Below are 16,441 nucleotides of genomic sequence, written 5' to 3' on the forward strand. Positions count from 1 at the left end.
GTAGAAGGTTAGGAAGCAAGCTTTGGAGTGACAAGAGTTCATCATCGAAGAGATCAGGAAGTTGGAGGCGGCAGGCCTGGTTAGAGGAGTACTCCACCCCACGTGGTTGGCCAATCCGGTGGTGGTGCGTAAGGAAAATGGGAAGTGGAGACTGTGTATTGACTACGTAGATATCAATAAAGCTTGTCCAAAGGATCCTTTCCCCCTGCCACGCATCGACCAGATTGTAGACTCCACTGTCTGGTGTGACCTGCTGTCATTCCTCGACGCCTATTCAGGATACCACCAAATCTTCATGATGAAAGAAGACGAAGAGAAGACCGCGTTCATCACCCCATGTGGTACGTACTGTTTTGTATGGATGCCTTTCGGGTTGAAGAGCGCTGGTTCGATGTTTGCCCGAGTGGTCCAAATTGGTTTTGAGCCCCAGCTACATAGAAATATGGAAGCCTATATGGATGATATAGTGGTCAAAACCAAGGCAAGGGCCACGCTCGTACAAGACCTAGAAGAAACATTTGCAAATCTGCTCAAGATCAACCTCAAGCTCAACCCAGAGAAGTGTGTGTTCGGTGTCCCGTCCGGCAAGCTTCTTGGGTTCTTTGTGTCTCAGCGCAGAATCGAAGCAAACCCCGACAACATCAAGGCGATCGAATAGATTGAAGCACCAAAGCGGGTCAAAGATGTCTGTAGGCTCGCTGGCTGCGTTGCCGCCTTCAGTAGGTTCATCTCCAAATCTGCTGAGCGCGCCCTCCCCTTTTTCAAAGTTTTGAAAGAGGCGGGTCCAGTAAAGTGGACTCCGGAGGCAGAGGCTGCACTGCAAGATTTGAAGAGGTACCTCTCCTCCACGCCGATACTGGTCGCGCCCAAACCACGAGAGCCGTTGCTGCTGTACTTAGCGGCAACGAATCAAGTGGTCAGTGCTGCGCTAGTGGCGCAGAGGGAACTTGAGGAAGAAGCAGCGATAGCAGCGGAGCCATTGGATGGCGGGCCGGGGCCCTCCCCGGCAGAGCCTGACGCCGACAAGATGGAACCCCCGGCAAGACCCGATCCCAGCAAGGCAGAGTCTGAGCAGATGAGCGATGTAGGACAGAAGAAGAAGATGGTGCAGCACCCAGTTTATTTTGTCAGTTCCCTCTTGCAGGGGCTAGGTCAAGATATTCTAGAATGTAGAAGCTACTTTTCGGCCTCCTCATGGCCTCGAGAAAGCTGCGCCACTATTTTCAAGCACATCAGATCACCGTCGTCACTCGCCTCCCGTTGAAATGAATCTTGCACAATCCAGATGCAACTGGGAGGATTGTTGAGTGGGCGTTGGAGCTGTCGAGCTTCGACCTCAAGTTTGAAAGTACTTCAACAATCAAGAGCCGAGCCCTGGAAGAGTTCATAGCAGAATGGACCGCAACGCCCGACGAGGAGATTCAAGAGACCACCCTCCCTGGCAAGGAGACGAGCAATGAGTGGATTATGTACTTTGATGGAGCTTTCTCACTCCAAGGTGTTAGTGCCGGTGTATTACTCGTCGCGCCCACCAGAGAGCGCCTCAAGTACGTAATCCAGATGCACTTTCCCCGGGAAAAATCAACGAACAACACGGCGGAGTACGAGGGGTTGTTGGCCGGTCTCAGGATCGCGGCAGACCTCGGAATCAGAAAGCTCATCGTCAGAGGTGATTCACAGCTCGTCGTCAAGCAAGTGAACAAGGATTACCAGAGCCCGTTGATGGAGGCCTATGTAGATGAAGTGAGGAAGTTGGAAGAGCGCTTTGACGGATTGCAAGAAGAACACGTTCCCCGAGCGGAGAACGGCATTGTTGACAACCTGACAAAGTGCGCTGCCCTCAAGTTGCCTGTGGAACCAGGTACCTTTGTGCTTTGATTAACTCAGCCATCCATTGAACCATCAGTAGGACAGAACAAATGAAGGAAGGCGGGCCCCGGCAAGTACTTTCCCGCTGAGATCCCAGGAGCCGCCAGCAAGGACGTTGCTGGGAGTCCCAAGCTTGCCGGACAGCAGCAACCCTCGGCAGGGTCTCACGCCCTGGCCGTAGAAACAGCTGCCCTTATGGTGGAAAATGAGCCTTCGGTCCTTTCCATCGAGCCCCAGGCTCCGGCATGGGCGCAGCCCACCGTCCGTTTCCTCCAAACAGGAGAGCTCCCCGAGGAGCAGGAAGAAGCAGAGAAAGTAGCCCGTCGATCCAGCATGTACCAGTTCGTGGATGATGCCCTCTATAGAAGAAGCCGAACGGTGTGAAATTGAAGTGCATTCCTCGGGAGGACGGACTGAAGCTGTTGGCAGAGATACACAGAGGCACGTGTGGCTCCCACATAGGGTTGAGGGCTCTTGCCGGCAAAGCATTCCGGCAAGGTTTCTTCTGGCCCACCGCCCTCCAGGATGCAACTGCACTAGTAACCAAGTGTGACGTGTGCCAGTTCAATTCAAAGAAGCTTCATCAACCAGCCCAAGCTCTTCAGACAATCCCTCTTTCCTGGCCATTTTCGGTCTGGGGGCTCGACATACTAGGCCCCTTTCCCCGTGCTGTCGGGGGCTTTGAGTACTTGTACGTCGCGATCGACAAGTTCACAAAGTGGCCGGGAGTGGAGCTAGTGAGAAAGGTAACAGCACAGTCAGCCATCACGTTCTTCAAGGGACTAGTTTGCCGTTTCGGTGTGCCGAACAGAGTCATCACCGACAACGGCACGCAGTTCACGAGCCGTGCCTTCATGCAGTACATTCAAGACCTCGGCAGCAAGGTCTGTTTCACTTCTGTTGCCCATCCCAGAAGTAACGGCCAAGCTGAGGGGGCGAATGCGGAAGTGCTGCGACGCCTCAAGACCAGAACTTTTGACAAGCTGCACAAGTGCGGAAGGCGCTGGATTGATGAGTTGTCAATAGTTCTTTGGTCAATCATAACGACACCAAATCGAGCCACTAGCCAGACACCCTTTGCCCTGGTATATGGGGCAAAAGCATTTCTCCCCACTGAACTCATATGCGGGTCACCTCGAGTGCTCGCTTATGATGAGTTTGAGCAAGAGCAGTTGCACCAAGATGATGCGACGCACCTCGATTCCGCTCCAAGATGATGCTCATCTTCGGGCTGCTATTCGGGCCGCTCGCTACCAACAAGCCTTGCGCCACTATCATAGCCGCAAGGTTCACGCCCGAAGCCTTGAGGAAGGCGACCTTGTTCTTCGGCGGATCCAATCCACCAAGAATTCAAACAAGTTGACGCCGAAGTAGGGAAGGCCCTTATGGGGTAATACGAGTCACCAGGCCTGGCGCAGTCCGCCTGGAGATCGAAGATGGCATTCCGGTGAGCAACTCCTGGAATATCGAACATCTTCGTAAGTTTTACCCCTAAGGCGCGGTTGCCGGGAGCCCCGACAACCCCGGTTTTGTACTAGCCTTGCCGGCAAGGCATGTAACCCTATGTACGGAGCCAGGCGCAGACCCTGTGCGCAGCCAGGGAATAGGAATCCCTTGGTATGTGTAGTTTCCTGTTGATTTCCATGTTTATTTGTATATGTATATGCATGCTTGTCCAGGGTACTATACTGCTTTTAGATTCCAGTAAATGTTAGTGAACCACCGAGGTTCCGTGCTCTTGCCCTCTCTTCTTTCCATCCACGGCAAGGACGCGTGATCCCGCCAAGGACCCGGCTCCGGCAAGAAGTTGAGAAGACTGCCCGGCACAGCAATCCCCGACAAACCAAACACATAAAGTTTACCTCTTGCCCATTCGTATTCGTAACCTGTGACTTGTGCATTAGAAAACCTCGCCACCCTTCTTTAAGGACTCGGGGGCTCCCATTTCTGACCCGAACGCTGCTTCGGTCAGAGTGGTCGTGGTGACCCTTTGTCGAAAAGAGGGTGGACCCTTTCTCTGTAACCCGTCAGATATGATTCTCCGGCAGGCGGAAGGGGCACCGGCAAGGTGGCTTGCCGGAAGGACTCGTTTATTTACACTAAGGAGGTATTTCGCCTCTGCACAAACGTACACGTGCACGAGTTCCCGGCAGGGCTAGACTTTTTCATTAATATGCTGATGCGAGTACAAAGGTTACAGGACACAAGCATGGGCTCGAGAGAGTACATTATCTAGAAATTAAGCTTTGGCAAGTGCCTACAATTTAAAAAGAAAGATAGGTGCCCCGTGATCTCCGTTCTTGCCCCTTTCCTCCTAGGTGCGGCAGGTGAAGGCAAAAAGGAAGCAACGGGGAACGCGCCGATGGAGAGCTTGACGAGGAAGACCCTCGGCAGGGCGCGAAGCCGAGGGAGGAGGGCGGCACGGTCAGTTGGAGTCAGTGTCCTCCCGCTTGACACCCTCATCGTCAATGTCGTTGTCGTCCTCGTCACTCCCGCTCGAGGAGGAGGTTTCACTGTCGGAGGAGCTCTCCACGCAACACCTTAGGCGAGTTCCCAAGAGCCCGAAGACCTTGACGGAGAGCAGGCCATTCTCCATCAATTTGAATTGGAGGACGAGCCCCTCCGACAGGCTATGGGCATGAGCGAAGGTCTTCCATCCACGGTAGAGATACATAACATGAGGGGCGGGGAAGTCGACGTCGACCCGCATGCTACCATTCCCGCAGCCCCTCATATGCAGCCTCAAGGCCTGAGGCAGGTCAAGCTCCATCTCCCGAGCGAACAACGTGGGGAGACGAAGACGACCGCGCACCGACCTGCGCAGCCTGACATAGAACTCGCGGGGCTGGTCTCCGACATGGCCCTCCATTGGAGGAGGGGCCGCTGGCGGAGACGAGCCCAGTGCACCGCCCCGTCCTCCTCTTCCCCGAGCGCCACGGCGACCTCGGCCTCGCCCCCTCCCTCTTCCTCTCACAGCCGGCTCCGCCGCCACGAGCTCTTGCGAAGGAAGGGCACGCTGTCAAGCAGAGACCCTCGTCGCCGCCGTCGAAGCAACTGCGTGCCCTCTCGCCATGGCGAAGGGAAGGAAGGAGTCAAGGTGGAGGGAGATGAACGTTGAAGGATTGAAGGACACCGTCCCTCTCCCCCCTTCTTATAAAGGGGCGGGCCGAGGCTCGGTCGCCCCACTCAACCAATCCGGCCGCCAGAGGGCGCAGGGAATCGGACCGGCCCGCTGCTCCAATCATCGACGACCCGGTTTCCCGCCTCGACATTATGGCCCGCGCCCTCCGCGTCCACCACCTACCCTCCTCGGGGCATGAAGTACATGTGGCAAGCAAACCGGAATCAAGAAGACAACTTAAGCGACCGTATTCTACCTCGTGACCGTGGGGCGCGGGCGCCTTGAGGGCCGCGACCCGAGTCCACTTAGTAAATGAGCCGCTCCCCTGCGTTTTCCTCCTTTTATGGGGAAGGCACGGGCCGCCTATTCCATTCACCACGATGTGACGCATGTGTGCGGCAACCGCCCATGCATGACCCCCGCGTCACGCACGACCCCCATGTTGCGCATTCAACACGGGTCGTGGGGAAGCGCAACTGGCAAGGGAGTTACTACAGTAAAACTCGCCACACGCGCGCCCGCGCACCGTTCTGGGCCTGGCCCAATAACGCTCCGCGCTTATATGTGGCTCGGGCCTGGGGGCTCCTGTCGGTGTACAAAAGTAGGGGTCCTATTTGTACCCCTTTACTTGTGCGCGGGCAGTTGCAGCCCCACCTGCGGCCACGCATGGCGGGGCAGAGGAAGCAAAGACACAAGACGGATAGAGCAACGCCAAGACCAGAAACACAAAGAGGAGAGGGGCACGGTGAACTCCCCCGGCAAGGCCCTTGCCAGGGCGGCCTCCACAGCCCCGGCAAGAACCTTGCCGGGGCAACTTGCCCAACACCAGCAGAGCCGCCACCCTTGAGCCCAAGAGTTCCAACTCCATCAACCACATTGGAACCAAGGCTCGGGAAGCACCTCCATGGTGGCATGCAGATCTTTGTGAAGACCAGAAGCACACAATACTAGATGATAACCAGGAGACGACGATCCTCGGCAAGATCCTTGTCGAGGAAACCCAAGAGACCCCCGGCAAGACCCTTGCTGGGGACGACCACGATGCCACGGCAAGACCCTTGCCGAGGCCCCGGCAAGACTCTTGCCGAAGACATCCGCGGGGTCGCAGCCCGGCCTGCACCCGCCGAAGCTCCACCACCTTTCCAACACAGCAGCCAGCCCGCCAACAAGGCAGGTACCTGCGTGGCGATGTGCAGCTTCCAGGCCAACCCAGCAAGCACCTGCGTGGTGGCATGCAGTTCGTGAAGACTCTACCACCACGCCAACCCAGCAGCTAGCCAGTGTGGCACTACATGCCTCGTCAGCTCGGACGCGCGTCGAAGCAAGGGGAGGCGGCGACAGCTGGGACGAGCTTCCTTGTCGTCCCCAATAAAGCAAGAAGGGCACGTCGGCAGCGCATTAAATGTGTTTGTCCGACGGTGCCAGGAGATAGACTCAACCACTGTATAGCTTTCCACCTCCTGTGTGCCACTGTGGCAGCCCCTTCGACTATAAAAGGAGGCCGGTGGCATACTGAGAGATGGTTCGGACTTTTTGGACCCTGCATGCTTTGTAGCTAGTCCAAGAACACCAGATAAACATAAACCAGCAGGAGTAGGGCATTAGGCATCACTTGCGGCCCGAACCTTGATAATCCCCCCGCGTTGATCTTCTAATCCCGCTCTTCCCACAGCCCCGCGCCCTCCAACCGTAGCAAAAGGGATTCTTCGTGGTCCCATAGGTGTCGTTTCCCCCGACAATTCTTCTAGGTACAAATGCACTCTGAGTCATGTTGATAATATCTGGAAGGATTATCTTCAAACAAGCTTTGAAACTTCAGGTGATTTGGAACTTAGTGCTCTTTCCACTCTACGTGTCACCTATTGATGTATCGGTTGTGTGCTGAAAGGTTTGTAATGCCTCTAAACTAAAGTTGTGTGTCGAATTTTGCTAACACTTAGTTGTTTCGAATTCTTTTACTTGAATATGAGCACATAAGTGATTCACAAATATTATACCCCACACCTCCCAAAATAAGTCGCTGACTTAGTACAACTTTGTACTAAATAGGCGTCACTTATTTTGGGAAGGGAGAGTATCCAAGGGGCCAAGTAGGAGCAACACACGATCTCTCTCCGCGGCCACGAAGGGCCACAACCATTTCACCCAGGCTCGACGGGTGCCGCAATGACCACCAACAGAGAGGTTCCCACTAGAACCCTGGTCAAGGTGCCCACGCCTCCAAAGGAGAAACAACATGAACCGACCCACAAGCACGGATAACAGACCACACGAGCACCATCACCAATAGCGGCAGGACAGGATGCGGATGAGAGCAGTCGAACGAAGGCTCAAAACCACAAAGAAGGCTGAACGGAGCATCACTAGGATGTTGTAGACACGTCCAAGCCATCTCACACCACTGCTCTAGTGGTGGTGGAGATAGTGGTTGTTCGGAGATCATGGAGGAGAGGATCCACACCGTAGCCTTCAAGAAGGTGATCAACACCAGAACGCGTCACCATCAGCATGGCCACTGTGTCGGCCTGGGGGTTTCCATGGATTCAAACCCGCGCAAACCAGATCTGTAGAGCCAGCATCCAGGAGACGACGACCGCAACCGCAAGGGACATGATCCGGCGCGGATTGGAGATGCGGGCTAGAGGAGGAAGCTTCATCATGGGACGCCGACAGACCTATGTGGGCCCGCCGGAGCGCCGACGAGCGCCACATCCACGCCACCCGCACGGTCGGGAATGCGGGTCACCTATACCCGCCGGTGCAGCCTGCTGCACGCCACCGCCCAGGGCTGCCGCCCTGGAAACCGAGGCCCTTAATACAGGATGGAGCTGCAAGATCCCTGCCGCCACCTTCATCAGTACTGCGCACCTGCACCTATGAGCATGTATGGCGCTGGTAGAGCAAAGGAAGGGTAGATGAGGGTCGCAGCAGCGGCTCTAGGGTTAGCCCCCGAGTCACCTCACACACTACTAGGGAAAACCTTACCAGTAGCGCTGGTTTTTGAGCTACCAGTAGCGCGGGCGCCAGCACTACTGCTATGGCGCTACATCTATTTTGTAGCAGTAGCGATTGTTTAGGACAGCGCTACTGGTAAGTTCAGATATGAGTAGCGCGACACTGGAAAGCGCTACTGGTATATGAGCGCTGCTGGTAATATTTTGGCCCGTGCCACTGCTAAAATTTATGTTTTTTTAGCATGTTGGCTCTTTACATGTTTAAGCAGATATATCTTTTATACAATAACAACTCATCATGAACTAGTCTGTTTAAATAGCATATTCATTACCACTTGTCATCACCACCAAACAATGTTCGTCAATGAGACATCATATAACAAGTTGGTCACTAGTCATAATCACAACTCCTCATCATCATCAGCAACTCTAACACATTGTAGCACACAATAACACATTCTAGCTACGACCTACTCCTCTCATAGGACCTACTCTACCCTCTCTTAGGTAAAATATCATAAAACAAGATAGGCATTGACTCTCCATTAAGGAAAATTGACTCTCCATAATAAAGAACGAAGATCATCCTGTCTCCAAGTCTTGGCTTATGCACAATGTTGCTTCCAAGTAGCTCTCTACGATGGTCGAAACATTTTTTGAAATCATTTATTATCATGGCTTCCTCGCTTTTAGAAATCCGGTATGGACAGGAGTGATGTGGATACTGCGGCTGACCTGGCCGTGGTGGCCGTAAGCTCATAACATTAACGCAACCTCTCGGCAACATTAGATGAGGCACACAATCCAACGGGATTTTTTGTTCAAAAACATAGTAATAACTTTGTAGTTATCAATGTACTTTAGTTTTAGAAGAATTTATGCAAAAGATTCATGGATGTCGTAATAGTAGAAAATCTTACCATGCTATCTCCATTGATGTTACCGTAGTTCAACACGTGCACTAGTGGCATGTATTGACCATAATGTGGAGGAGTTTGATAATAGCTATTGTAACTCTCAAGATCAATAAAAAATGCGATAAGACCATCTTTCTCCTTATAAGTTAATTGTGCTTCATCATTGTAGTAGTAGGTTCTGTCTACCATCTTCCGTACATTTTTTGAAGAATGAAAATAAGCTGTCAATGGAAATAAGCTGTCAAATATTTTGAATTAAACAATATAAATTACTTAATAAATATGTTTGAGAAACTCACACAGCGATAGAACTGGAAGCGTGTCAACAAGGACCCAAATGGTCATATTCTTTTCATCGATGTCAGGATCACCAAGATCGAAGGTGAGAAGCATACCCTCATGAAAATCATACGCCTTGCAAAAGGCTTCCCAATTCAGGCAACCAAAATTGGGTGAGTTCACAGAATTTTATAGATTTACAGCAAAATCATAACCATGATGGGTCCTTAGTTGAATTATCTTTGTCTCCATGCTTTCATGATCTTCAAAACCCATCTTCTCCAAGACATAGCATCTTGCATGGCATGGGATAAGCTAGTCGAATTGTGAAAGACGGAAATTACACGTTGAAGAAGCAGAGAAGTCGTGCAAAAAATAACAAAAAACACTTGTCGTCGTTGCGTACCGTTTCAACATCGAAGGTCTCTTGGAGCTTGATGCTGAAGTGCCGACCTTCTACCAGGTGAGGCATGTCGCACAGACCGCGCTCATCTTCGCAGTACTCGCACATAGCGAATTCCCTTTCGTCGTCAGACATTTCCTAATAGGTAATTAATAATCCATCATCGAATACATATATAGTAGTTTGTAGCAAACATCATCATATAACAACTAAAACACCTAAAATTTGTAGTTTGTAGTAGTTTGTAGCAAAGATCATCATCGAACCTAGTTTGTAGCAAAGATCATCATATAATCCATCGTCGAATACATATATAGTAGTTTGTAGCACAAACCGCGCTCACCTTTTGCATTCAATAAGCAAATAATTAATAGGTAATTAATAATCCATCATCGAATACATATATAGTAGTTTGTAGCAAAGATCATCTTATAATATCACTAATACATCTCGAATAATAGCTCCTCTAGGTTCAGTGGGCCGCGGTGGACACCCAAAGAGAAGGAACCATCACAGGTCATAGCTCCGGTGAGATCCCCAAAGAATATGCCAGGTATTGGAGAACCTGCTAAGGGAGTCCTGGACTAAGGGGTCCTCGGGCGTCCGGCCTGTTAGCTATGGGCCGGACTGATGGGCCATGAAGATACGAAGACCGAAGACTCTTACTCGTGTCCGGATGGGACTCTCCTTGGCGTGGAAAGCAAGCTTGGCGACCAAATATGAAGATTCCTTTCTCTGTAATCGACTTTGTGTAACCCTAGATCCCTCCGGTGTCTATATAAACCGGAGGGCCAGGTCTGTAGGACCGAAGACTGATAATCATAGTCATACATGCTAGACTTCTAGGGTCTTAGCCATTACAATCTCATGGTAGATCAACTCTTGTAACACTCATATTCATCAAGATCAATCAAGCAGTAAGTAGGGTATTATCTCCTTAGAGAGGGCCCGAACCTGGGTAAACATTGTGTCCCCTGTCTCCTATTACCATCGACCCTAGACGCACAGTTCGGGACCCCCTACCCGAGATCCGCCGGTTTTGACACAGACATTGGTGCTTTGATTGAGAGTTCCACTGTGCCGTCCCCAAAATGTTTGATGGCTCCTTCAATCGTAAACAACGATGCTGTCCAAGGGGAAACCTTCCTCCCCGGACATATCTTCGTGTTCGGCGGCTTCGCACTGCGGGCCAACTCGCTTGGCCATCCGGAGCAGATCGACAGCTACGCCCCTGGCCATCAGGTCAGATTTGGGAGCTTGAACTACGTCACGGATATCCGTGGAGACTTGATCTTCGACGGCTTCGAGACCACGGCAGCCGCTCCCTGTCCCTACGATGAACATGACTTAAATCTGTCATCGGACCATACTCAGGAAATTGCACCTGTAACTGCTCCGGCCGTAGATCCAGAGCAGATCGCGCCATCCGAGGACGGGAAGCTCAACCCCACCACGGAAGCCGTAGACTATGCGGCATTGGAGCCGCACACAGACTTAACCTCGGGTGATATCTATGTCTCCGGAACCTCGGACTCGTTTTCGGCCATAAATTCCGAACCATGTGTGTCCGCGCACGTCGAGCTGGATCAGTCATCGATCGTCGAATTCAGCACCGCGGACATCTTCCGACACACGCCGTTAGGCGACGTGCTAAGCTCGTTAAAAAATCTATCCTTAGCGGAGGGCTCACAGCCGAACTATATCCGGTTTGAACTGGAGGCTGATGACAGGAAATTTTGCTTCCGACCCGCCACCCTCTTCATAGCCACTGTCAAGAACTTAAACGACATGCTCGATTATGGCTCTGAAGAGATCGACGGTAAGGACGATGATGCAGATGAGGAGCATGGCCAAAACCCGCCGTTTACCAGACGCTGGACGGCCACTTCTTCGTACGACGTGTACATGGTGGATACACCTAAAGAACCTAATGCCGATGACAAAGAAGATCCAGTCGAGGATAAACCTCCTGGGACATAGCCTAAGCACCGGCGTCAGCGGCGCCGCTCTAAGTCACGTCGTGCAAAAGATAGCAATACCGGCACCAAAGAAAATAATACTCCGAACGACGCCGAAGACAACGAAGACCCTGTTGAGGCAACTTCCGAACAGGAGGAACAGGAAAATGCGCAAGTTAGCCCTGATGAACAGGCCATACACAACAACTCGGAGGACAGTAATTATCTTCCGCTCTCCGAGGATGAGGTGAGCCATGGCAACGAGGATTTCATCGTGCCTGAGGAACCTCTCGAGCAGGAGCGCTTCAACCGCCAGCTAATAGCCACGGCAAGGAGCCTGAAAAAGAAGCAGCAGCAGCTTCAAGCTGACCACAGATGGACTGATGTCCTGGCAGCCGAAGAATACGGCCTCAAGCGCCCAGCCAAGAGTTACCCGAAGCGCAAATTGCTACCTCAGTTCGATGAGGAGGCGCCGGAGCTCGTACCTCCCTTGCGCAATGCAGCCGACCGACCACTACGCGGTCGGGAGAATGCGGCTGACCAACCACCACGTGGTCGGGATAAAGTGGCAGTTCAAGCCGAACAGCAGCCCACCCCGCCTCAACGTAAAAACATAGATAAAACAGCTTGGGGATATACATATGATCTTCGGCGGGACCTAGACAGTAGAGCAGGACATACAAGATCGATGTATGGATCACGAGGACGTGCCTCGACACGCGAAGATTGCTATCTATTCGGACGTGACTAACCTAGCCACGCCCGGGCCAAAAACCGCAGACGGACTCCATCATAGCTACGTCGTGATGCAGCCCGATATAGAGGCGCAGCTCACCCTCTTTCCTTCACTGATGAAGTAATGGATCATGAATACCCAGTAGGGTTTAAACCCGTAAATATCGAATCATACGATGGAACAACTGATCCCGCAGTATGGATCGAGGATTTTATTCTCCACATCCATATGGCCCGCGGAGATGACCTTCACACCACCAAATACCTCCCACTAAAACTCAACGGGCCAACTCAGCACTGGTTAAACGTTCTGCCTGAAAGTTCTTTGGCAGCTGGGAGGACTTGGAAGAAGCCTTCCTCGACAACTTCCATGGCACATATGTTCGGCCACCAGATGTCGATTATTTAAGTCACATAGTTCAACAGCCTAGAGAGTCGGCCAGGAAATTCTAGACTAGGTTCCTAACTAAAAAGAACCAGATCGTCGACTGTCCGGATGCTGAAGCCCTAGCGGCCTTTAAACATAGCATCCGTGATGAATGGCTCGCCCGACACCTCGGCCAAGAAAAGCCGAAATCGATAGCAGCCCTCACGGCACTCATGACCCGCTTTTGTGCGGGTGAGGATAGCTAGCTGGCCCGTAGCAAAAACACGGCAAGCGAAACGGGCACCTCCGAGGTCAAAAATAGCAACGGCAAGCTCCGACACAGCAGACAACAAACGCCGAAGCAATGGCGACAACAACGATGACATGACAGTCAATGCCGGATTCAGTGGTTCCAAGTCCGGTCAGCGGAAGAAACCGTATAAAATAAATAATCAAGGACCATCCAGCTTGGATCACATACTCGATCATCCGTGCCAGATCCATGGCACCCCAGACAAACCAGCCAATCATACCAACAGAGACTGTTGAGTTTTTGAACAAGCCGGCAAGTTAAATGTCGAGAACAAGGAAAAGGGATCGCAAAGCAAGGACGATGACGAGGAAACCCGGCAACCGAACACAGGGGGACAGAAGAAGTTTCCCCCTCACGTCAAAACGGTGAACATGATATATGCTACACACATCCCCAAGAGGGAGCGCAAGCGCGCGCTGAGGGACGTCTATGCGATAGAGCCAGTCGCCCCAAAATTCAATCCATGGTAATCATGCCCGATCACCTTTGATCGCGGGATCATCCGACCAGTATCCGTCATGGTGGTTCAGCCGCACTAGTCCTCGACCCAATCATTGATGGATTTCACCTGACACGAGTCCTCATGGACGGTGGTAGCAGCCTCAATCTGCTCTATCAGGACACAATGCGCAAAATGGGCATTAATCCATCACGGATCAATCCCACAAAGACTACCTTTAAAGGAGTCATACCAGGTGTAGAGGCCCACTGTACGGGCTCAATCACACTAGAGGTTGTCTTCGGATCTCCGAACAACTTCCAAAGCGAAGAGTTAATCTTTGATATTGTCCCCTTTCGCATCGGCTATCACACACTGCTTGATGAACCGCATTTGCTCGATTCAACACAGTGCCACACTATGCTTATCTCAAGCTCAAGGTGCCCGGACCACGCAGCGTCATAACAGTCAATGGAAACACGAAACGCTCCCTCCGTACCGAGGAGCATATCGCTGCCTTAGCAGCAGAAGTACAGAGCGGCCTTTTCAAGCAGAACCTTAATTCGGCGGCCGAGCTCCTGGACACCGTCAAGAGAGTCCGGACTATTCTGCAGCAGGACAGCCCGGCTCGTCAAGAGCTTGACTAGCAATTTGGCCTCTGTCCCAGTCCCGATCAAGTGGCGGCATTCGTACCGAGCGTACATAACTACGCACTCAGAATTCCATGGGCATCGACGGAGGCATAGCTAGCTTGTGATCCACAGTATGGCTTGACCGACCCCGGACACACACATACTTTCACTTTTCCCTTTTTCCCTTTTCAGGTTTCTTTTCCGCAGGCCTCCTCTGACGGCCTGATCACCTGTCCACTGGAAGGATAAAAACACCAAGACGGCAGTAAGCATGGACGTATAGGGGAATTTCTAGGTGCTCTCTTTAGCGATCACTCTACCTGTCTTCAGGACCCACACGCAACTCTCCCTTGGTTGAGGCATATTAAATAGCCTGTTGCTTATTGCACTACTTGTATAAATCCGCTTTCACGTATTAATCAAATTATAATGGAAACAGTTTGCGGCCCACATTCTACGGCTCTAGCTTACTACACTTCCCTCCCTTTTCTTTTTGATAACTTTATCAAGTAGCACCCGTACACTTTGGTACGTCTCAATTTGCCAGGGGCTTCATAGCGCCCCGCAATACAGGAACAAAGTCCAAACACTTTTTACAATATAGTTCGGCACCCCGAATTTAGCACTATATGCATTGGCTCTGAATCATGTCTTTGGTCAATAGTTGGGTTGCCCGGCTCCTGTGTTTGCTACCTTACGTTCCGCTATATCGGCTAGGGTAGTAAAGGGAGAAATACTGCGATTTTGCCCTCGTTTACCTAGATGAGCACCTCAGTAGAGAAAGCCAAAAACTGACTGTCATGATGCGGCGAGAGCCGGTCAGCTCTTCGGAGGTTTCAAACCGTTAGAGATTTTTTCCGCATTACGCGGATCGGTACTTACCCGATCAGGCGCTTATAACATCCTAGTTCAGATACTAGGGGTTGTGCCCACATTTTTATTTTCAAACTCCTATGGCTAAGTGAGGGTGCTAAAGCCGCATAGTCTAATTGCCTGGTTCGTTGCGCTAAACACCTCCTTCAAGGACCAAACAATTGGATCAAGAGTGTTTATATTCCATTCCGAGCACCCCCGTACTACCTACGTGGGGGCAGAAGCCGACGACTGGCCAACTCTCAGATTTCATACAACACGGCCGCACAGGAGGTAAAAATTTTAAACATAACAAACATTATATTACATAACCACTTTGTTTCATCATACAAGGCAGAGACAACATCAATGTATTCATTCGAAAATAATGTCTTGCGCACATTGCATCGCCACAATACGAGACCCCTCCAGGACGTCTTCAAAATACCGCTCGGGTGTGCGGTGCTCCTTCCCCTCAGGTGGCCCCTCGGTCACAAGCTTGATGGCGTCCATCTTCGCCCACCACACCTTGACACAGGCGAAGGCCATACGCGTGCCCTCGATGCAGACCGACCGCTTGACGATATCTAGCCGAGGGCAGGCATCTACCAGCTGCTTCACGAGACCGAGGTGGATGCTGGGTATAGCTTCGGCAGGCCACAACCGGATTATTAAATCCTTCATGGCCAGTTTGGCCACCCTATGCAGCTCGACCAACTGCTTTAGCTGATCGGTGAAGGGCACTGGATGTTCTGGCGCAAGGTATTGCGACCAGAACAACTTCTCCGCCGTGATCCCTTCTTCGGCGCGGAAGAACTCCACAGCGTCTGACACACTGCCCGGCAGATCCGCAAACGCCCCTGGAGAACTCCGAATCCGGGTTAGTAACAAATACTTCTTCTTCACATACTTGCTTTGCATACTAAACGCCTTACCCGCCGCAATCTTTTTGGCCTCCTGGATCTGCTGGAGGGTGCCCTGGGCTTCAACCGGGGCCTCTTCTGCGCTTTGGCGAGCCTTGCTGAGATCGATCTCTCGAGCTGAAGCCTCGCACTCCAAGGTCTCGCATTTTTTCACAGCATCCTGGAGCTCTTGCTGGACCTCATTAAGCCTAGCATTGAGCTTCTTACGGGCGGCTTGTTCCTTCATAGCTTTCTCCTCGGCCTCGGCCAGGGCCTTCTTAAGGACCTCGACCTCAGCTGCCGCTCCTACAAATACCATGACATTACGGTCATTACAAACCATTCATTCTCCCTCAGTGAACAGCCAGCCACAACATACCTTGCTTGTCCTCAAGCTGCCTTTTTACAAGGCCGAGCTCTTCTTCGGCCCGCTCCAGACTCAGCTTTAGTCCGGAGACCTCCGCTGCTTGCGAGGTTGCAGCCAGCAACGACGCCTGCTTATTCATATAAGACACATTTAGTTAGTTTACTGCAAAGATGAATTGATCCTCTGTCCCGCTTTTTGCTCCGAACACCGGACAGTGTCTCAGGGGCTACTGTCTATATTGGGATTTTCTCTTTTGCGTTGCTTACCTCAAAACCTATCTGCAGGTTGCTGCAGGCTTCGGTTAGTCCGCTCTTGACGGACTGAACCCTCTCA

Source organism: Triticum aestivum, chromosome 2D (genome assembly GCF_018294505.1).
Source record: "Triticum aestivum cultivar Chinese Spring chromosome 2D, IWGSC CS RefSeq v2.1, whole genome shotgun sequence".
NCBI lineage: Eukaryota > Viridiplantae > Streptophyta > Magnoliopsida > Poales > Poaceae > Triticum > Triticum aestivum.